Source organism: Ursus americanus, chromosome 15 (genome assembly GCF_024610735.1).
Source record: "Ursus americanus isolate L20-20 chromosome 15, mUrsAme1.1.p, whole genome shotgun sequence".
Taxonomy (NCBI): Eukaryota; Metazoa; Chordata; class Mammalia; order Carnivora; family Ursidae; genus Ursus; species Ursus americanus.
Genome location: NC_142141.1, coordinates 12,425,089 through 12,448,084, shown reverse-complemented (window position 1 = coordinate 12,448,084; position 22,996 = coordinate 12,425,089). Strand labels below are relative to the sequence as shown.

Sequence of the window (22,996 nt, the reverse complement as noted above, 5' to 3'; positions counted from 1 at the left end):
TCAAATGCTGCATGAGGAATCATTGCACATTTGTGACCAAAAGAGTAAATATGTGAGAGCTATAGTTTTTTTGGTTTGTTTGTGTTTTTTTTTTTTTTTTGGTTTGCTTTTGCATAACCATTTCCATATCTAAAGAATGCTAAAGTTAGAAGACACAGAGGTTCTATTCAACTTCATACTTCATCAGCTATTTTGAATGTTATTACTATGGAATAACACATTATGTTGTAAGCAATAGAAAGACTATATAATTATTGGGTTGCACTCTAAAACACTTTAAAACTTGGTTCCTGTCAATCCATACCTTTAACAGCTGCTTTAAAATCTTGGTTATTTTCAAAGAGAAAGAATGAGCAAAACCTATGAGAAATGATGGGGCAGATAATAGGGTTTCCTATAATATTCTCCATATCTGCATTCTTTTGTAGGATACAACATTTACCAAGAGTACTAATTTTGATCTTTTTTGCTCGGGCAGTACTGTCCAATAAAATTGTAATGGGAAATGGAAATGTGAATCACATATGTAATTTTTAAGTTTTTATAGCCATAGCACTATACTATACATACTATTGGTAAAATTATTTTACCATGTTTTATTTTAACAAACACATTAAAATATTACCATTTCAACATCTAACCAATATAAAAATTAATGAGATATTTTACCTTTTTTTTGCACTAAGACTTCAATATCTGCTTTGTATTTTAAACTTAGAGCACACATCTCGGTTCAGACTAGTGACACATTTCAAGGGCTCAATAGCTGCACATGATCAGTGGCTGTTACATTGCATGCGGAATTCTACATACTCAAACATGGCATTTTCATAATGTCTGATTATCCCCATAGCTATATGGAAGTTGAGAGACAAGAGTAAGGATTTCAGGATTGAAATCTAATATACACCAAAACCAAAAGGAGAAGATGATTGCTAAGAACATAAAAGCCAGCTTCATCACTTACATATGAAATCAATAAATGAATTGTTAGTGAACAAAACAGAGTATAATGCTAGGTAATAACTGACAAGTTTCTTGACTTTGTAGGTAAATCATAAGTGTGAAATAAGAGTTATTCATATTTGATAGTAAAGGTAGTAAGCAGAACTCTTAATCACCCATGGTGGAGTTGGGATCAGAATGGTATACAGCTCCAAGGAAAATTAGAAGGAAGAAATCTCAAAAATTAACCAAAAAATATCCTTAGGAGTTAGGATTGCACCTTCATTTAATTATCTCGAATTCTCAGGAGAAACTAGAGAAAATTGGTCCACCTTTTGATAGCTTATTAAAAACTAATTCAGATGAGTTAAATGAGTCCATTATAATATTGCCTAGGGATTCCAGAAGAAAAATTAAATTAAAAAATGTTGACTTTTCCTATCTTTTAGTTGTAAACACCACTCAAAATCACCTAATTTTTGTAAAAGAATATTCTACATATCACAGTAAGACTGCCAGATAACACAAGCTTTTTTCCAATATATCCTATTTAAGTATTTTGATGGCATTTCTTTGCCATCTTATCTTAGTGGTTCTCATTATTCTCCTAGTGTCTATAATCAGCAGCAGGAAAAATGCAAACCTTAAAATAAGGTCTTATTAAATGTAGCAAAGTTAAGATGTTAGGAATTCACACACATGTATTTTTTTAGGGATGTAATCAGGTAACTTTTCTCTGTGGAAATGGGATTTAATATTTCATAATATAGACGGAGATTACAGTCTTATTTGTAGCAAGTAAAATATGGGTCTATTTTATTTTCTGCCCTACTAAATCACCTCCAACTGGAAGAACAAATAAGTGTAATGAGTCATTCTTTAAAATTTCACCAAGAGTGAGAATACTGAATTTCTTTTCAGGACTAAGTAAAGCTTCAATGTAAGTACCAAATATTTACTAGGGTCACTAGATTTATCCAGTTACTTTTCCTATTAAGAATTTCATACATAGAAAAGCAGCATAAGAATTATATACCATTCTTTTAACAATGTAGCTTCTTAAATCTTTTGAATCTGTTTTAAAGTTGTATTAGTAGATACCAGCAATTTATTCATAATGTCTATATGTAGCATATGAGCATTCTGTAAAAATAATTCTCACTGCAGTTTAATGAAACTGTTATCATACGATAGTATAAATTTTCTGAATTATAATATGAAACATTAAAGGGGTTTTCTTTTTCTCCTTTCTTTTTATAGTATACTAGGAATCTTATTTTCCCTGAGAAAATAGAATAACTAATATTTGGTAATTTTTTCAAAATTTGTCTCATTAGTATTTAATACCTTTTCTGGCAGCTAGGGTCTTAGAACTCTTCTCTAGTTACTTCCCTCCACACCCCTGCCCAACTTCAAGACTATTGTATCTCACTATCCTTTACAACTGTTCAGTTTCCAAAATCTTAAACTCCTTATATAAAACTCTCTATCCTTCCAACCTTCCAATTCCCTCAGTGGCACTACTACTGACCTTAGCCGTCATCCCTCCTCCCCTCTGAATCTCCACCTGCCTGCTCCATCTCCCACCTCCAGTGACCTAGAGCTTTGAGCTCCATTATTGAGTGAGTCTGTAGCTGACTTTGCTTACCTGTTATTGAGCCTAGACACATTCATTGCTCATTTCAATTGGGCTCTCTTCAGACTTTTTATTCTTTTATTCCTCTTAACTAACCTTTCACCATAGAAAACTTGCCACTGAATCAGGAATCAGTCCAAGCATTTGATTTGTCTTCTCCTCATTGCAGCTGCTGAGGACTTCTAGAGAAACTGTACATAGCCTCGGTGATCAGGTCCATTAAAGTTATGACTATAGAATCTTCTGACTTAACTGCATTCTTTCTCTCTCTCTCTCTCTCTCTCTCTCTCTCTCTCTCTCTCTTTTTTTTTTTTTCTGGTTTTCCCAAGTAGTTTATTTGGGCAGACCTAGGGACAGGGAGGCTCTGCATGTAAGAGAAGGTGTTAGGCCTCTTGGTGGTGAAGCATGGCTTGTGTTGGCAACTCAGGACCCAGCAGGGCAGTGGGAACTTGATCTTGGATTAATGGAACTGCCTGGCTGCCAGTGGGTACTTGCTGGCTGCAGGCTCCTCCACCATCATGATCTGGATCAAGTGGGCCCAGACATGATGCCAGGCGCCCGGGTGTTGGCGGCGTTGGGTGACAGCTCTTGCAGTGGTTAGGTCCTGATCCTCTCAGTACATATTGTGGGTGCCACTGCCAGAGTCATAGTGCATCAGGTGCTGAAGTTCTTCACCTGAAAGGTGGATTTCTCAAACACCTGTCCACAGTAGACAATTTCCCCTGAAGACTTCCATTTTCAGCTGAGAAGCAAAGTCCCAGAAGTGAAACTTGGCAACACCATGATTAGGTGCAAAGATTCACCTGGATAGAGGGTAGGAGTGTGGCATTTGGAGGTGGGCAAGCAGCGCCACACCACCTTGTACTCTCACAGTGTGCCTGAGGCCTTCAGGGTACACTCACCGCTCTCGCTGCCACCAATGAAAGGAAGTGTTAACTGAATTCTTAATAGCACCTGATACCTTTTTCTTTCCTGTCTGTTGGCTCCAGTTCCCTTTTTTTGTTGTGGCTGTCCCAGTGTTACCAAGCTACTAACCCTTACCCTCAACAGATGTCTTGGATTATTTCCTGACTGAGAAAACAAGTCAACAGTGATAAAATTTCTTACTGCCTCCTCCCTTACCATCTATCACAGATCCTTCACATTCAGCAATACTAGGATTTATCTCCCTTTCTCCTCCAATTTCTGAGAATTAAATACCTTTTCCTTTTTGGGGTTAGTTTTCCAACCATGTTCTTGATATCTCTTTCTTCTGTGTACTCTAGGAACTTAATTCATCAAATTTCCCCTCACTTTCTTGGATCTGCAAACACTTCTTTCCCACAGACCCTTTCTTAAAGCAAACTAAAATATTTACTTTTCCCTGTCATAAGTAATCTCTCCTGCAACCTTACATTTCCCTCAAGTTAAATTTCCATCTCTGTCCTATTTACATTCGTACTTTAAAAATGACTGATTTCCCCATCTCCTACTCATCAATTTGCCCAAAGTAATCTGTCTTCTATTTTACCCATTTTCTCAAATACTCTTTGGAGTATTGACTATTGTACTCCCTATTTGATAAATTAAGTTTTTGTTTTTTGTCTCATTTCATCATGGTCACAAAGCAACATTGTTGGATCCTCATGTTTTCTGTGAGATTGTTTACATTCAACAAGAGAACATTATATTCTTAGCTGTGAGTGCCAGGCCAGCTCCTAACAACACCCTGGCCTTACTGTTAGAGACAGCCAGTTCCTGGATTAATTAAGGGGCTGATTTTCTCCTTCTCAACAACAATGATGGTGATGACATCAATAATAGATGATAAGTGCATTTGGTGCTTATGTTGATACTGTTTTAAATGATTTTAAATGATTTTAATCCCTACAACACTCCTGGGTAGGTACTACGATTTTCTCCATTTTGTAGAAGTTAAGACACCAGAAGGGGGAATAACTTAAGAGAGCAACAAAGCAGATAATATTTAGAGACCAGATATATCAGCTGTTTCTTACACACCATTGCAGAGTTCCCAATCGTACTTGTCTCAGGGACTTGGCCTCTTAATTTGCATTAGCTTCCTTGTGATTGTGTAACATACAACTCATAAGTGCCTTACCTTCCATTCATGCTGAATCTTTCTTGCATCCTGCCCCAAGACATCTCTGTTGCCACTGAGGCCCACTTGGTATCTTTCGATGAGCAAACTAGGAAGGGCAAGAGAGTGAAAGCTTTTAGAGCAATATTTAATGTTGCTGAGAATTGGTGAATATTCTCCCTTTCATCCTCCACGTGGACTATCCTGAAATGCAACAGTTTGAATACCCTCTTAGAAGACTGTCCTGCAATCAAGAGATCAAGTGTGTTTAACTTAATATCGAATATTTGCTCTCCCTACATCATTGACTCACCCATATTTCTCTTCACTTCTGCTTCTCTGGAATTGTCCTCCCTAGTAAACTGGTAGCATACAAGCTTTTATACCAGGTTTTGCTTTTTGAAGAACCCAGGCAAACTGGATCCAAACTGTGAAAACTCTACCTGGATTGTCTATAGTCTCTCCTTATCAGATAGAGCTTAGAGGTTGACAACATTGGCTTTAGAAGATAAATCTCAGTTCAAGTCTGGATATTGCCACTAATAAGCAATGTGACCTTGAATGATTTTTTTAAATCTCTCTTACCCTGTCTTAAAAATTAGGGGTAACAGTGCTTGCTTTAAATAGCTCTATCTCCCTATCAAGGGTTATGACAAATTTAATAGCTTGCTGTGACTAGCACACTGTATGACTATAACATGTAAATATTATTTTTTGTCATTATTATTAATATCTTTCAAAACTTTGTCTTTTTCCTTCATTCCAGTATATGTTAATGTTAACACCATCTAACCTACCACCCAAACGAAACAAATTTTAAGGAAATCATTGACTCTTCCATCTGCTTCAACTCTTTCTCCTCCCAAACTTTCATCATAATTGCTAAATAACATAATATTTATTTTATCTCTTAAGTACCTTCTCATATCCATTCTTTATTAACCCTGCTATCTTTATTTCCAGTATCTCACCATAATTTGCAATAATAGTGTACCAAGTCAAATGATTTTTCCTGCCTGCGCTCCTTGACATGTCACAGTCTATCCGTTACCTTCCTCAGTCTTTTAAAGCATAGCCCCATTCATCACTAATACTACTGAATTGTAATTGATTACTTATTTCTCTGTGACTCTCAAGGGTTTATCTATCTTGGCGTTATTGGTGTTTAAGATGTTTAATTATTTGTCATGGGGGCTACTGTTCTTTTTATTGTAGGATGTTTAACAGTACCTCTGGCCTCTATGTAGCAGATGACAGTAGTGTCCCCTCCCCAGTTGTGACAAAGAAAAACATCTCCAGACTTTGCCATATGTCTCCTGAGGGGAAAACCACACTGGTTTCGAAAGTGAGTCTTTTACAGATGGGTTATATTTTATATTTTATTGACATATATCCCTAACACCAAGCACCATGTTGGGAAAAATGATGTGTTCAATATATATTTTAATAAATGAATAAATGAGTCCTCTCTTCAGAGTGTTCTTTTTTTAACCTCAAGGGCCAATCTTTTATTTATAGCTTTTATTAGTTTGCTGTGCCTATGTCTGTTTCCCCAATTACATTGTATGACTTCCTTATATCCTTAACCCCCACAGAATGAATGGGATACAGTAGCTTCTCAATACTTATTCAATTATATTATTAAATTAGTATCTATAAATTATTCCATGAATATGTTCAGACCACATGTTTTTCTAATTTTGAAGCTACTATATGATAACAGTTGTATGCTCTCACATCTTGCACAACTTTCCCTTTGTGATACTTATGGCAGCTATAATTAATAACTATGTACTTAATTGTTTAATATCTATCTCTGTAGGGTGTTTGAGTCTGAAGACTATGGATACCTCTTTTTTTCCCCCTCCCACATGGCTAACATAGAACTTTGTGGAGAGTACATATTCAGTAAATTATAAATCTTTGTTGAGTGAATGAATGAAACAAATTCATGCTGCTGCTAAATGACATGGAAAACTTACGTACTTGGAGAATTTGGCTCAATATATGTATTGTGGTTCACTGATTTATATGATGCAGCATATTTGAACCTATACTGTGAGGTTTTAAAAAGTCTCATCTTTGTCAAATTAGTGAAAAAGTGATTTGCCTCTCTAAACCACTTCACAAAGGAGAGAACTTGAGGCTGTCATAAGTCAATACAGATGTTTGATATCCCAGACTTGCATTCCCCTGTTGTTCAGCATGTTCATTTTTTCCCAGTACTAATGAATTAGCCTATGGATCTTAATTGACATATTGACCTTGAAAACTCTAGAAAATGATCTCTCCTGCCAGCTTCATTATCTATGGATTTATTAACCAAGGAAATTTGACAATAAAACATGAAACAATCACAATTAATCTACATACAGATGCTATAAATTATGCTTCTATCAAGTAAAAATAACCAGTGTAATCCCTAACATTGGATCTCACAAAAACATTTTAGTCTCATATTCCAAATATAAAATAAGTGGCTTTGTTCTGTTATTGTCTGAAACTACCTATTAACCCATATTTTTAAAATCTCAACAATGAATGTTTTATAAGAAATTCATAGAACAGAATATTGTTTAAAGACTCTAAATTTAGTGTCTTTTGAGGAATGTTCTCACATCAGAGGAAACCAGCATGCTGTCTTAAAGAACATTAAAACTAAGAGAGAAAAAATTCTCTTTTCATACATATTGCTTTGTATTTTCTTTCCTTATCATGGTTTCCTGTTGTTCCCAGTAGGGATCCCAATTTTAGAATATGCGGTAGACATCTGTACTATGAAGCTAAAGCTCAAAATTGTTCAGGAGAAGCTAAGATATGGCTTTTCATTTGACAAGAAATTGGAAGCAAAGAAATCATAGTAAACAGCCTGCAATAAATGACCTGTAATAGAAGTTTGACATGGTTTTTTTTTTATTAACTGACTTAGAATTTTCTGATGGAAATATTACGCCAAAATAAATTTGAAAGTGATCCTAACCACAAGCAGTCATATTAGGCACCTGTTGACTCTTCTATATCACACGTAACTTAATGAAAAAGACCATTGTTTCTCAAAAAAGTCTGTGACTATGTTCGTGACAGGGAGTAAAAATTACAAAACTAATAAACTGGCTTTTTAACTTAAAAACTACTGATATTTATGTGGATGTTTTATTTTAGCTGAAAATATCTCTGTTCTTAACATGTTTTTATTCCTTTTTAACGTCTACTGAATACACAGATATTTTCCAGGACATAAAATGTGTTATTATTTTGTTGATCTATTGCCTGTAAAATCATATCCAAATCCCAAGATAATAATGGTCATTCTTCTATCTACATTTCTCACTTTACTCCCATTTGTCCCTTTGTGTCTGTCCTTGTAACTCTATGCAGTATGAAAGCATCCATAGTGCCTAAACAGACATTGTTTCTGGTTGTGTTACTCCCTGTGCCTACTCCACTGTGAAAACTCCACTGTTTGCCTCTCCGGAATATACCTTGCCTTTAAGATCTCAGTTTAACCTAACCCTATTTCCTCTCTGAAGCTATCGCTGACTCTTCCGGGCAGGCTTAGCTACTTACTCGTCCATATACCCAACTCCTTCAATCTTCCCCCCGCCCCCACTCTCTTTACTTTAGAACAAATTATCAGAGGTGTTAGTCTTAAAATCAGTGGACCTCGTAGTGTCACTTGCCTCTGCATGGATCAGACCACATTTAGAAAATGTCTTTAATTCTTGGCTATTGTAGAGCAACACTGATGAATCAGAGAGTGTTCAGAGAAGAAAAGGCTCTTAAAGCCATTATATCATGAGCTTCCATTTATGCATTTATAAATTGGGAATAATAATATTTGGTACTGTTATAAAAGTGAATTAAAATAACCCATAAAAATGCTGTTGACTTGAAAAGTAAATTTTTATAAAAGTGTTCATGCCTATTTGCCAACTTTGCTTTCCCTGTATTTACTGCCCACTATCTTGAAAGAATAGACTCCCCTGTATGCATTTGTTTCCTTTGTTTATAAATAAACTTGCAATGAAATTCCTATTTTTATTTTTTAATTTTTTTAAAGATTTTATTTATTTGACACAGAGAGAAACAGCCAGCGAGAGAGGGAACACAGGCAGGAGGAGTGGGAGAGGAAGAAGCAGCCTCCCAGTGGAGGAGCCTGATGTGGGGCTCGATCCCAGGACTCTGGGATCATGCCCTGAGCCAAAGGCAGATGCTTAACGACTGAGCCACCCAGCCGCCCCTATTTTTTATTTTTGATCTTACTTTTATCTCCTTGATTGAATATAAACTTCCTCATGGCAGGAATTGGTGAAATTATTTTCATATCCTTTAATACCAGCACATTAATACTAAGTACACAATACACAGTCTTTAAAAGAATATGAAGAAGAACTGAAATGAGTTTCTACCAAGGGAAAACATTATTGTTTTCTTTCAAATAGTCCACAGGCCATCATGTAGAACTTCATTAGCTCTAAACGGTAGCACAAGAAAAAGTGTGGGTAGCTAATTTCATATCAGTGTTGGGAAAATATTGAAGATTTTAAAAAAGGAGACACAAATCGTTTGTTAACCCAATATCCAAATAACCCCTGGTAGTTAAAATACATGAAAGCAGTTCATACAAATGATTAGATGTAGAAATAATTTAAATGGTGTAAACTAAAAATAAGTGCCTAACCTTATATTTCTAGAGACCAATCTTTACCGTATTCTTCAAAAAGATATTATGTGTATAAGTGCACATATATGAACATAGGTACATCCTTAAAATATTTTGCACTGAAGGTATTCTCCCTATTCCCATTTGTGTTGGGTGGATCCATCTCTCTCTCTCTCTCTCTCCCTTTCTCCCTTTCTCTTTGTATCTCCAATTCTTTATTATTGGATATTATTGAGCTTATTAATATTACCAGTGTTGTCATGAGCAGTCTTGTACATGGATACTTTGAAGTATCTTGGGGACTTTTCCTAAGATTTAGTGTTAAAAGGAAACCAAAGAAATAGACTGCCACGAGGTAACAATGTATTCATCAGTGTAACTTTTCAGAGGCTTTTCTTTAAAATGTTCCTGCATTGTGAGTGAAGTTAGACTAAATAGTTCCTAACAGCTCTTCATAATTTTAATATAAAAATTAACAGATTTGTTTGTTGCTATTTACATCAAGTAATGCTTCTCAACTTTAGCTGTATATTACAATCATCGTGAGAACTTTTTTCCCCCCCATCTGGAAAACTTAAAAAAAAAACAATAATAATGCTCAGGTTCCAATCCTCATGAATTAAGTCAGAATCTGTAAGGATGAGTCTCAAACTCTTTTAAAAGTTCCTAGATTATTCTAATGCGCATTTAGTGTTGAGAATTACTGACATAAAGGTCAAGTCATTAACATTGTTTATCAATAAGTTTGAAAATAAGAATGGCAGTAGCAAAGGTACAAGAACCTCATGGAATTGATTTTCTTCTCTAATAGCAAAATGTGGAAAGTATGACAGTAATTTAAAGAGCAGAAACAAACTGGAAAGAACCTCAGACAATGCCAATACAGAACTTTGGTAAATGCTGGTCACTTTATCAGAGCAGCTACTCCTTTTTTTCAACTCTTTCTCTGCAGGTGCCTTATACAGAGGAGGAAAGGGTCCATATATGCCTGCAGTCTTTCTCATTGTTATTCATTGGTCCAAGGAAGCTGAGATGGGCATCTCAGTTTATTTAATCAGTGGTTCTCTACAAGAAGGTTAGGAATCATCTCTGTGTATCAGAACTGATATGTAGCAACGTCTGTCAGAAGAGATTAGTAGGCTTCTGTCAAAGTAGATGCCGCAGGGTAGAATGAAACCTGAAGCTAGGTTAAGTAATTGGGTTCTTGTTCAATAAAAGTGCTTGTTTGTGCTGTGTAATGAAAGATCTTTGGTGCAATGGATGTCTGAATCCAAATACCCTTCGGATTTTCTGATGGATAAAGAGATAAGGGTGAAAGGGATTTAATTGAGAACTATTGAAAAACTTTAAAGAGATTAGAAAAAAAATTGGTAAATGCACTTTCTTTTTAAAAATCAGGATTCTTTGTTACTTATCAGGGCTGGTTATTTATTTATTTTTTTAATTGACAGTAAAACTTTTTTGTTGGTTTTATTGGTTGTATTTTTTGCCCCTCCCCCCCATCTGTTTGCCATCAGTAACTGACCTTTAAGATTCCAGGTTATGAAGACGATAATGGAGAAATTGTTATCTCCCAGCGCATGTGGAGATAACCTGAATTTAGGAAGTGTTAACTTTTTGGGTCTCATTGGAATGTTTTATCAAATGTGTAGGCACAGCATTGGTGAATAGAACAAACCTTATGTCTTGATTCAAGTGATATTTTTTTCCCATAAAGTCAATACTCACTCATGTATCTAAGCTTCTATTTAAAAAACAAAATCGACATTTAAACCAGTTCTTTTAAGAACACACTTTAAAAACTTATCTAATTAAAAAATTCATGTGAGCAATCAGAGCAGTGTGGAATAGTGGGTGGAATTTGGTGAAATATATTAATCTCAACAATAAAATCATTCACGCATTGGGTTTTTTTAAACCATTGTCCCAGATAGTTTGAGTAAGTAATTATTTGAATCTATATACTTTATTTGGGATAACAAATCTGTTTGAGAAATGAGAAATAAAAAAAAAAGGCCTTTTTCTTTTCATTCCATTCATTTAACGCTTGAAGAAATAAAAGGCATTATTTTGGGAAAATAAAAGTTAGGGGTACACACCTTGAAGGGGGGGATTCACAATTCAGAGGGAAAAAAATTGTTGACTGAATGGAATCTATATTTAAACTCCCTGTACTACATGGCATTATCAGAGTACTTTGATCCTTGGCGCAAATCACACGCATCTTGTTCTCTCGGCCTCTTATTTCACATCTGTATATTCTACTCTACGTCTCCCATCACTGGATGATCTACTCATTCATACTTAATCTATTTTTGTTCTTCTCTCAGTTTTCCCTCTCTGCCTTTTTCTCACTAGAGATAGATTATATTGTATTATATTATATTATATTATATTATATTATATTATATTAATACTTATACATAATCTCCAAGATCATTTTGTGAGTCAGAATTCTAACAAATAAATGCTTATTGAAATCAGCTTCTCTTTAGAGTTGCCTAGCAGGCCACATGAAACAACAGAGCTAGGAAGTAAGAACACTGAATTGAAGCAGAAGTTCAACTTAAAAATTTGTAAGTCTTGGCAGCTCCTAAGCACTTTAGAGATACATTTTCTTTTAGCAGAGGGTCAAAGGCACAACAGATGATGCATAGCTGTGCTGAAGATGGGAGTGTCTCCCTATGAAAAACATCACTCTCCGCCTCTGGGAGGCTGTCCTGTGAGGGGCTGAATTAGTAATACTTTTAAAAAGAGACAACTGTCTTCTGGAGAGTAACGCTCCTTTAAAAAAAAAAAAAATCAGGAGTTGGACTTCCCATTTATCTCTCAGTGAGGAAGGAGACCTTCTCCATTTTCCCTGACTAACTCTTGACTTCATTTTAGAACTGACAAGCTTAAACAAGATGAGAATCAGATTGCCTCTGCCTATCTCATTCTTTTGGCTCTAGCTGACAATGTAATTAATGTTGCTGTAGGAAAAAGAAAAAGCATTCTTGATGAGAACTTTTTCCTCTCTGTCTTTTGCAGGCACATTCTTAAGAGGGTAGGTGGTCTTTTTGACACATTATTGGGGGAGATATCACACACAGATGTCCTTGATTATTTTTTGTGTGTATGTTAATTTGTAAATTAAGCCCAAACTACGTTTGTCTTTTTATCTTTTTATGGTGCAAAGAAGTTGATAATTACCGTAGTGTAAAAAAAAAAAAGGAGCATCCAAAACAAAAGAAAAAATTATACATATACATGCACATAGTTTCTTCTGCTGGTCTTCCCTATAACATAGAATTTTCTTTAGCATGTTTGTTTAGGGAAATGTTTCTGGAGAAATTTACTATAGCCAAGTGCTAGAGTTATACCAATAGCTATCAGGCTTCTATTATAACTTCTATAAAGCCCTCAGGTCAGGGCTTTACATGTTCTTAACTAGACTATCAAAGTTGTCTTACCACATCATTCCTACAAATTCTAGTAGACTTCCCATCTTCTCTTCCAAGTTGGGTTTCCTCCTCAGAATCCTTTAATTCCTCTTTCTTACTTACCAAATCGATTGTGAATGCTTTATTTTGGCGCTCAGTTGATAGCTAGACCCATATTTAGAGTTTCTATCCTGACACTTTTATATGCTTCAATTTCTAGTCTCTAATTAAGTTATATACATGGGAATATTCAGACCTCACCCATGATATTCAGTCGACATGGATTGCTTTTATAATCCATCTGTTTACTATAATTCTACTCATTTATCAAGACCATGTTTAAATGCCATTCCATCCATAACTTTTCCCCCCTCATTTATATTCTTCTCAGCGTCCTTGCCCACCATCCACTATCACCATGGGGACTCCATCATAATTGACTGCTAATATTTTCTATATTTGTTCCTGTACTATTGTAAACGCACAGTACTTTGTGATATATTTATCCACATGTATATCTATCTAGCCTTATAAAAACCACAAAATAGGAATAAAGTCTTTGTACCTAATACACTCTCTACTCAACTAACTCTTTGTAGATATATGAAATGGTTTTAATACTTGTTATAGAGAATACATATAAAGTTTTTTCTTATGTTTATTTTTATAGGACTGATGAGATTATTATGAAAAAATGTACTAAGAATATCTTGGATGTCTTCTATAGATAAACTTGCATTCTGTCAAGAAGAGAAACCAACATCTGTTTTCAAAGGCAGAAAATTTTCTTTTTTTCTTGGTAGCAATAATAGGAAACACTTTAACCTCCCATTTTTTAGTCAAAGGTATAATGGTGTTATTTATCATGCATTGATTTGTTGTCTCTGAACCTACAAAGTAGGTGATTTGGCTATTTACAGTCAGCATAAGATGTTATGTATGTTCAGGTTGCAGATGAAGACCATTAGAATAAGTCCTTTGAGACTCTTAGCAAAGGAGTTATTGCAAAGAGTTATCATAAGTAATTAAAGATGCAAAAGGACAGTATAGAAAGATATGATGGCTTTAAATGTAAGCTGTCTGCTAATGAAGTTAATGTCATAACATTCTTTATAGAAATCTATATAGAATAAAATCCCAAAATTCTCATTTTCTGTTCATAATTATGTTTTGAAATGATTTCTCTTTATAATAGGAATCAATATTTGATCTAGTGGATCCTATGTATGCTTAGAATTATTTAAACATTTGTAAATTGGAAAAACTGAGGAATATAATACGCATGAATCACTCTTTTTCAGTTTTAGTTTTTATGAAATATATTTAATGTTTACCGTGAGCTTATTGTAGTAATAATTTTCTCCTGCTATAACTAAGGGAATATGTCGTTGATAATGTATGTAGAGTTTTCAGTAAAAATAATTAACAAAATGGTCTTAGTACATACATGCTGCATATAATTCAAAACTTCCATTTGCATGGAATGAGGATATCCCAGGATTCATATCAAATGGCTGTAAAATACCTACTTAATGTTATCTAATCTTGCATTAAAAACTTATTTGGTATTACTTTTTTTCTTTACAGAAGTATCTTTATTTTAATAGATTTTATTATATTATAAATTTATGCAATAAAATAATTAATACTAATATTCCTAATACATTATCCATTGAATTAATGCAAATAAAGCACTTAGCAAACTGTTTTCTGCAAAGTAAACACTCAGTAAATGTTTCTCATGGCTATTAACATTATTTATTTTAATGGCTAAACATTACAGCATGTAATTTATTTAATAGATCCCCTATTAATGGACCCTGCTCCTAAAATTTAAATTGAATTTTAGTTGTGTTCCCAATTAAATTTCTGAATTTAATTGAGCTTTCCTTTTTTAAAATTTTTTAAAGATTTATTTATTTACTTGACAGAGAGAGAGAAAGAGAGCGAGTGAGCACAAGCAGGGGGAGAGGGAGAAGGAGAAGAAGGATCCCTGCTGAGTAGGGATCCCGATGCGGGGCTCAATCCCAGGACCCTGGGATCATGACCTGAGCCGAAGGCAGAAGACGCTTAACTGACTGAGCCACCCAGGCGCCCCTAATTGAGCTTTCTGATTCAAGTTGTTTAGTAAATGAATATACTGTTCCCAGTTTTTCGACTAGTGTATGATAACACATGATGCACTATACTTAAAAACTATACAAAAACCAAATCCATTTTTCTTTGATTATTCAGTAATCCTGTTAGGAATCATCCCCTCTAGGTTCATTATTTTGACCCTGAGTCTCTAATTTGTTATTGATATATGCAATTATTAATACTTATTTTTATAAAGAAATACTTTTATTTATGAAATACTTTTTAATTTTATTTATTAAACATTTTTATTTATTAAATACTAATATTAAGAAATATTTGCAGAGAGGGAAAAGGTCTTTCATAAAGATAAATAACATGAATAAAACCATAACAGCCATCTTTTTATTTTTCTTCGTTTGGCTCATGTGAACTTGTGATCAAAAGTGAGAAGCTCCCTCCTCACAAGGAACATATAGTCTAGTGGGGGTAACATATGAAACTAATAACCACTAAAAATTCCTGTTCTTATTACATTTCCTTTCATAATCAAATCACTAACTCGTTATAAAATTAAACTTTTAGAGATTCCTGTGTTGGCTTCCACAAACCTGATCACTATTAGGGTAAAGAGGTAAAATTGAGTTTTTCAGCTTGCACTTTGGTGAATCAGCCATATTAAACCACATCTTCTTTGAAGCATAGCCTTCAATAGCCAACAAACTAATGGTGCTATACCAGATTTCCTGTTGGTATTTAGTTCTATTCCTGCCCTCTGTGCTATACCCACAGGGCTAAAAGCCTAAATGATCCAAGTCCTTTGTCAGCCTTGATTCCACCAATGAGAATGGAAGACTATTTACTCTGATAGTAAAAGGCCTATGTGCGGATTTCAGCAGATAGAAATTTTGCATCAGCCTGTGGCTTTCCCCAGTGAACCTCCTGCCTTGTTATTACAACAGCTGTGACTTTTAGGGCCCAGTTACTGCAGAGCTAGTAAAGACCTTCCTTGACCTTCACTCCTACAATGCATCGAATGCTCTTGTAAACACTTAATATCCTACATTAAATCATCTTTTTTTGTGTGTGTGTGAAATATCTAGAAGACCTTTGTTTTCCTGATTGACCACTGACTGATAATTTATTCTTAAATATTTAACAACAGTATAGTTAAATTATGCAGCATGTATGATCTGGTTGAGTAAAGGCACACCTCTATCCAGGACCCCTAGATATATCGCCCTGAGTTAGAGAATTACAAAAATTTGAATACTCTTCCACTTCATCACTTATTTGGATGACATGATTTGTCCTTATTAATCTGTTTTCTTTAGTTTTTCTTGATATATCACTTCAGTACTTTAGTTATCAGATTTTCCTTGTTTCAGAGCCATTTTTGGGAGCTGCTTTCTAAATGTTTCCTTCTGGCTGTCCAAATCAGACCCCAAAGCCATCATTACCACCTATATGCCAGTTATTTACTCACTTCAATCTTTGTATTAATGATAACAATATTTTTCATGCTCCAAAAATCAGAATAATTTTTGCTACTTCTCTTTTGTCCTGCTGCTACCAAATCATGTCAACTACTTATAAAAATCTATTATAGCGAAGTCTTTTCTTTTTATTCTCATTGTTCTACTGTCCAACCATTTGACAAGACAAATTCTACATTGTAGGTGGGAATTGCAATACTAATAAGCTTACATTGTGCTGGAGTACCTGGGTCTCACAGATTCTGTGAGCTAGTGGTGCATAAAACTATAAAGATGTTAGAGGATTATTTTATGGCCAGAAGAGATATAGTAACAGGGAAGAAAAGAGCAAGGTATTAAAATAATTGTCAAAAATCTATTGACATTCCTAGGTTGTTTTATTTGTTCAGTAATCTCTTCATTAATCAATGAGCCCCCATAAAAGCATAAACAGTATATGTTTATTCTAGTAATACCAGTGCCTGTCACTTAGAAGATGCCCATTGAGTATTTATTTATTATGTGACTGAGTGAATGCTGTAAATGTCATGTCCTAAAGATTATAGTTTGATCATAATCTACAAAGTTCAGAGTATATCTGGACAATTATATTATTTATGATACTAACAAACTGAAATGTATGTTTGTTATAGCCCACGATATGTAAGTATCATACCTATTTATATTGCCTTATATAGTAGATTTTGATTTATACTTTTTTTAAATCTTTATATCCCTGGTGCTCAAAGAATATTGTATATAGCATATAGTTGATGCCCAACTAATCCTTTTTTTTTTATAGATGGATATTCCAGGTAGAATTCCAGGCTAATCATAATAGTATACAAGAGAAGGTTAAGAAATTTTCCTCCCTCTCTCTCTCATTCTCTCTCAAATAAATGCTTTAATTAATTAATTAAACTAAATTAATTAATTAATTTTAAAAAGGTCGGGGGCTCCTGGGTGGCTCACTCGGGTAAGCGTTTGCCTTCAGCTCAGGGCATGATCTCAGCATTCTGAGATTGAGCCCCGTGTCGTGTCGCACTCCATGCTCAGCAGGTAGCCTGCTTCTCCATCTCCCTCTATTCCTCTTTCTTTCTCTCTTTCTCGTGCTCTCTCTAATTAATTAATTAATTAATAAAAAAAAATTAAAAGTATTCATTGTGAAAAAGAGAAGAAAATGATGAGTTTTAAAAGATTTAAAATGTCCTAATATGGGAGGGTTAGTAAACTTGGTTTATCTTATACCATAGTCTTGAACTTGCAAGGTCTAAGGAAGTTCTAGGAACAAAGAGTAAAAAGTTATAAAGCATAAAATTGAGCATTACTATGCTTATTCTTAGCAATACATGAACTAATTTAATGTTAAAATAACCATATATAGGTGGTATATTCACATTACAGCTGCATTAATGAAAATGACACTAGTTTCCATGGCAAACACACTTAATATAATTTATTGATAATTAAGTACATAATTATAAATATATTTATAATTAAGTAAAATTAAAAAATGATGTTCTTAATTGTCAGGTAGTTTCTTACATGGTAATCTAGAGACCCAGGCTTATCATAGTGTAGCTTTTCTCTCCTCTATCGCCTGAAAGTTCTTTGCGTTCAGCCAATGAATGAATGGAGAGAAACATAGAAGGTTATGTTTGGGTGGTTTTTAGACCTGAAAGCAATGCAAATCATTCTCACTCAGGTTGATTTGAAATTCGTCTCTTGGTTACCTGTAACTTCCAAAGAAGCTGAGAAATTCAATCAGGCTGTATGCACAGAAAGAATAAAAAAGAGTTTAGCATGCATGCATGTATCCAGTGTCTCTCAGTGTGTAATTGTTTAAATCCTGGGATTTAAGTAGAATTTTGTTTCATTCCAGAATCACCAAGTTCTTTCTGCTATAGTGTACTGGCATCATTCAAGTACCAAGAGCTGGTTTTATGTAAACAGAGCCTTTGACAGCCCCTAGCCACACTGAGATTAGAGCCAAGATCACCACCCAGATGCATATTAACTCCCCCGACTTCACTCTTTGTGTTGATGAAATGCAGAGGTGATACATACATTAAGTAGGCTCTCAGATAAGATGACCTCTAAGATCAATATAACTTTAAGATTAAATGCCCATCACCTCTGGGTTCTACTTTGCTTAATGGGCAGTGAAGGGACCATTGAATGTTCTTAACCAAGAGAATGACTGGATGAAATACATTTATGTTTTAGGAATATTATTCTCTTTTGTTGAAGTGTATATTCAACTCCATGAAACAGGGTGCCTGAGATCCAGTATTGTTTTTTTGAAAAGAGTAGTAAATGTTAAATAAATTTAATTGAAAGAGAATTAGTTCAAAATTATTTAATTTCATTTAGTTTGTTTTGATAAATAGTCCTTACTAATTTAAGGACTAGTCCATATTCCTACTATTCCACCTATACTTTAATTCTTTCCATGTATCCAATTATATACCAAAACTGTATTATTCTGAGAATTAAAATATCATAATAAAGTGAGTGTATTTGATGGGTTTATGATTCTTTAAGGAATAGAAAAAATGAAATTAATTTTAAATAAACATAACCATTCTTTCTGTCCTTCCTTTGAGATTTCTGTAAAAACATCAATAAACTTTTATTGCTACTGGTGAATATATTGCACTGAACATATATTCATCTGTTTTTTCCCAATTAAGGAAGTTTCCCTTTATGGTAATCAATGCTATTATTTCTGCTTCCACAGAATTTTTAGTTTTATAAAGTTCTTATGAATAATGTCATTAATAGGCTATTATTTTTTTATTTATACTCATTTGTGTATAAGCAATTTTATATAGTCATACTGCCAATCTTCCAAGGTCAGTTTATATAACATCAGTTATTCATATATAGTTTGAATTTGAATGCTGTATATGAAATAATGTTGCCTTTGGGGGCTAGAAATCACACCTCTATTTTATAATTCAATATATAATAACATAGAATTGTGCATTCAAACAGTATACAACAAGTAATTATTAAGGGAATAAAATATAAGGAAAATGTAATCATTTGCAGACATATTAAAATTTATATATTGATACAACATGAAAAAAACCTTTTTGTTCATGTTGAATAGCAAACTCAATTTCACTTATGTGATAGAGAACATTTTCTTAATATAATTTAAGAATAATTTCAATGTGTATAATATAGATGCTAAAAGCAAACAGTAGAGCTTTGGACAATGAAGAACTGTTTTTTAAAAAATACAAATCATATATGAGAAGCAATATAGCATTTGGAAAATAAGAGATGAGTTATTGGATAAACCCAGAAAAGTTCAATTTCTTTTTAACATACTATTCATGCTATTCACTATAACCAGTGAGTTGTTTGTGATTCTTATCACTTGGGCTGCAGTATTACAGAAGTTAATATTATAGCAAAATATCAGTGTCTGTCTCTGTATCACTCCTCTCCTGAGCTAAGTTATCTTCTCTCCCTAAACTGTCAGTGTCATCGTGACCCTACTTATAAAGAATTAAGGTACTTTAGATCAGAATTCTATAATAAGTCATTCTTAGTTCTGTTCTGGGAAATTGACTTGTTGTGGCCTGTATCCTGTAATTGTGGTAACTAGATCCCAATTTCAGGCCACTTTTGCTTAGATCTTACCAGTCTTCAGGACTCTCAACTCCAGAGTCTTGAATCCTGACCCTATACATTTGTTTCTAGCAAAAACCTTGCTACTTGCTTATAGACTTCTCTTTTTTTTTCATTGACCCAATGGATTTTATTTTTTATTATTATTTTTATTTAAATTCAATTAGCCAACATATAGCATATCACTAGTTTCAGATGCAGTGTTCAATAATTCATCAGTTGCGTGTAACACCCAGTGTTGCGTAGAACACCGAGTGCTCATGACATCACGCGCCCTCCCCATGCCCACTACCAAATCACCCCATCCCCCAACCACCTCCTTTCCAGCAACCCCCAGACCACTTCTCATAGTTAAGAATCTCTCATGGTTTGTCTCTCTCCCTGATCATCTCCCATTCAGTTTTCCCTCCCTTCCCCAATGATCCTCTGCACCGCTTCCTATATTCCACATATGAGTGAAACCACATGATAATTGTCTTTCTCTGATTGACTTATTTCATTCATCATAATACCCTCCAGTTCCATCCACATCAGTGTAAATTGTAAGTATTCAGACTTTCTGATGGCTGAGTAATATTTCATCATATATATATATATATCACATTTTCTTTATCCATTCATCTGTTGATGGACATCTCGACTCTTTACACAGTTTGATTATTGTGGACATTGCTGCTATAAACATTGGGGTGCATGTGTCCCTTTGGATCATTTTATTTGTATCTTTGTGGTCAATACCTGTAGAGCAATTGCTGGGTCATAGGGTTGCTCTAATTTTAACTTCTTGAGGAACCTCCATACTGTTTTCCTTAGTGGCTGTACCACTGCATTCCTATCAACAGTGTAAGAGGGTTCCCCTTTATCCACATCCTTGCCAGTATTTGTTGTTTCCTATCTTGTTAATTTTAGCCATTGTGTGAGGTGGCATCTCATTGTGTTTTTGATTTGTATTTCCCTGATGATGAGTGATGTTGAGCATTTTTTCATGTGTCTGTTGGCCATTTGTATGTCTTCTTTGGCGAAATGTCTGTTCATGGCTTATAGACTTTCCTGATGCTAATTATTTGTTTTCCTACCTGGTAGAATCTCCAAATATCACTTCCTTATAAATAGCCCTTTTCCATGCTCTGTATGTTTACCGGATTATCCTTTCCCTCTGTATTACACTTCCTTTATGGAGTTTGTGCCAACTTTAGTATACCCAGATGATGAGATCAATCCATATACATGGGATTTATGAGTAAAATAGAAACCTAATGTTATCCTACTAAATTCTGACTAAAACATTCAAATGGACATAAAGAAGAAAATCTATGTTAGCTGTGCAATTTTGTGAGGGTTGCATACCATACACTAAATATAAAAGTTTGTCATGCATAATACCTCTAGGGACAGACTGAAGCAAAATATTGGCAAAAAAGATTGTGAATGGCTTTCATTAGGGGCTTAACAGAACCCTGTAAATAATCACTAGCTTGGTGGTGTAAAATCTAGAGGCTAGAGAAAACTGGGATAGATGTGTATCCTCCCTTTAGAAGTTTTTTAGGCACTTTAGATCAGTGTTTGGGGTGAGTGCCCCAAGAGCACACATGGCCACTGGAAACAGGAACTGGTTGGAAACATCTCCTTGATGTAGTGAAGTTTGTCTTTGATCCACCGAGCAGTATCACCAGAATGAGAGTCCCACATGGTCAAACCATTTATCTAGAATTGATGTCAGGTTAAACAGAAAACTAGAAAGAATAATCTAGCAGTTTTGTCAAATCCAGAGACAACACTTTGCTCGGTAGGTCTGCCCATGTGTGAGAACCCTACAGAGTATCCACTGGCTCTTGGGTCCTAAGACTGATCAAACAGCTCTGCAGCTGAACGTATGATTGGAAGAGTCCCTATGCAATAGTGAAACATTTTTTCTGTTCCAGCAAAAAACCTAGGCCTCATGTTCATGATTAGTAAACATTTTTAAAAAGGAAAATAGTGACAATGTCATTAAGCCTATGAATTTTTCAACAACAAAAAATGAAGACTATAACAATCAAGAGACAGAAACATTTTTTAAAGTGTTAACTACAAAAGCAAAAGAAATTTGACCAAAAACGGATGACTTACGAGTTGGATATTTCAAAAATGAATGTTAGGAAATGATAGTCTGCTCAAATACTAAAAAAAAAAAGGAGGGGGACACACTGTACTATACTACACTACAGAAAGTCTGATCAGAAAGACAATGGAAGATGAAGTTGAGAATCTTCTCTCAAACCACAGAGAGAAGAAAGGGATAAAAATAGAAATAGGCAAATAGATTAAAAAAGTAAAATTCCAATTTATAAATAATTGATATTCCTGGAGAATAAACTAGAATAAAAGGAAGAAACACAATATGAAAAATATAATGAAAGAATACATTTCTCAGTAGATTGATGTCTGAACATTTAGGTATCATCCAGGCAACCAAAAGTGGAATAAAATTCAAAACTCCAAAACAGGAAAATTGTTATGTAGAAGTCCTGTTTATGTACATTCAAACACTTTAATCATTGAAATAAATATAAATAATCATTGGACTATGACTACCATACAAAATGTAGAAATAAACATAAATCCTTGTAAGTATGATTAACATATTAAAATTAAAAGCCATAATTATTCTTAATAGAGAAAATAGGTGATATTTTAAAACCAGTATTAAGTTTTCATATTGTTGTCTATGTATGCACGTTGTCCTTTAAAGTAGAAAAATCTATATGAGAAGACAAGATACAGGTGTGAGAGAGATTAAAATTCAGATTAGTGACTGAGTGATAGAGAGAACACATGCAGGAATCCCTGTCTATTGTTGCTATTGTGGTTGGTGTTATTGTTACTATTCTTATTGTTTCCTTGGGCAATTTTAAGGGATATCCTGGAAGGGTTTGCAGTATAAGCTAAGTGTTTTTCACTGAAAGAAACATGATTTATCAGGGACCAGTGAGAACTTCAGATGTGATTTGTATGACTTTGTGTCTTAAAAGTGGCACTGACTTTTTGATTTTCCCCACTCCTCACCATTTTGCATAG

At 34.3% G+C, this 22,996-nt stretch overlaps 1 long non-coding RNA gene and 1 pseudogene across 1 annotated transcript in view; one reads left to right on the top strand and one right to left on the bottom strand.

Moving 5' to 3' along the window:
* The window catches only part of LOC123788632 (uncharacterized), a 552,953-nt gene that overhangs the window by 27,554 nt on the left and 502,403 nt on the right, over positions 1-22,996 (top strand). The window lies entirely within an intron of this gene.
* LOC123788618 (large ribosomal subunit protein eL20-like) lies at positions 1,782-8,236 on the bottom strand (annotated as a pseudogene).